Source organism: Marmota monax, unplaced genomic scaffold, assembly GCF_021218885.2.
Source record: "Marmota monax isolate L192 unplaced genomic scaffold, Marmota_monax_Labrador192_F-V1.1 WCK01_AAM20220418_F8-fsc00618, whole genome shotgun sequence".
NCBI lineage: Eukaryota > Metazoa > Chordata > Mammalia > Rodentia > Sciuridae > Marmota > Marmota monax.
Genome location: NW_026693496.1, coordinates 593 through 2,211, shown reverse-complemented (window position 1 = coordinate 2,211; position 1,619 = coordinate 593). Strand labels below are relative to the sequence as shown.

The following is a 1,619-nucleotide window of genomic DNA, read 5'->3' as shown; positions in this document are numbered from 1 at the left end:
CAAATTAATCCATGTTGTCCCAGTCTCTGAGGACTTTCTAACATTAATGGAGGAAGAATAATAAGAGGAAATGAATGTCCACAAAGGCGCTTTTGGACCTTCCCTCTACCTTGGAGGAAGTTCATGTACTATTCACTTCTTTCACCTCTACATTTTGTAAAGGCATGTCTGTTTTTTTATCCATTTTTATTGAGATAAAGTATAAATAACAAAAAAATCACCATTTTAACTGTATTGAGTACCCACCCACCATGGTGGATATTTAATATGAATTCATAGATTTAATTAATTGTGTTCACATAATTATGCAATCATTGCCATCATCCAAATCCAGAAACTGCCTTATTAGCCAGATTGTGTCTTCCATCACTGCTTCCCTCAAATTTTATGGAGTCCTGTATGGTGACATGACAGAATTCCAGTTAAACCTATCCCCACACCCACTTTCCTTTAACCTCATATGCCCCTGTCATCTCTGCTGAGAAAGCCTACCATGAAGAGCTTACTGTAGCAGAGATCACCATTGCTTTTTTTGAGCCAGCCAACCTGATGGTGAACTCTGACCCTTGCCATGGTAAATACATAGATTGCTGCCTGTTTTAACATGATGATGTGGTCCCCAAAGATGTTAATGCTGCCATTGTTGATATCAAAACCAAGCATACCATTCAGTTTGTGGATTGGTCCCTAATGACTTCAAGGCTAGCATTAATTATCAGCCTCCCTCTGTGGTATCTGGTGAACACCTGGTCAAGGTACAGGAAGCTGTGTGTATGCTAAGCAACGCCACAGTTATTGCTGAGGCCTGGGTTTACCCAGGTCACAATTTTAACCTGATGTAGGCCAAGCATGCCTTAGTTCACTGGTACATGGGCAAGGGGTTAGAGTAAAGAGGACATGGCTGTCCAAGAGAAGGACCATGAGGAGGTTGAAACAGATAGTGCTGAGAAAGAGGATGAAGGTAAGAGTATTCATCTTTATGCTGCAATTTTACACTCTGCTGTTTTATATTTGTCTTATTTCTGCTTTTTGTAGCCCTGGACCATCTAAAATAAGTGTTTCCATTCAAAAAGAGAAAGATCAGTTTCAGGCAGCCCTCTATGGAGATGAACCCACTGTGAATGTTGATGTTTATAGTCATCTTTGGAACTGTGGAGGATGAGAAATAGAAGTCAACCAAGGACAGGTTGGAGAGGAAAAGTGTGTGGCTGTGTGGAGGTAGGAAACAGACCTGATAGCCAAATGATGAGCAGTTCCCAAGCACCATAACCACACACAGGGACAGAAACCATCCAAAGAGGAAATGCTGCAGTTCCAGAACACCTGTGAGGCCAGAGGAAAGATTCTGACCCATGAATAAGATTTTGTTCTTCTATAGTGTTTGGACACCTTTTGGGAAATGTAAACATGGTTGGGTGAAAGACATGAACAAGCAAGCACTTACAACTCTGTTTATATTTTAATTCACACATTCACAAGTATTCACACCTGAAGTCCACACAACTTCAGCAATATTTCTCAGTTGTGACAAGGCCAGTCTTCTTAGAACTCTTGCATTACTGGTTTCTGTGATATTTATCTCCTATATACACCCCCTTTAGAGACAATCAACTGAGAAA

The 1,619-nt window shown here is 40.6% G+C and overlaps 1 pseudogene; it reads left to right on the top strand.

The window, feature by feature from the left end:
- Positions 1-305: 305 nt before the first annotated feature.
- On the top strand, positions 306-1,035 carry LOC124102129 (tubulin alpha-1C chain-like; annotated as a pseudogene).
- The last annotated feature ends 584 nt before the right edge of the window (positions 1,036-1,619 follow it).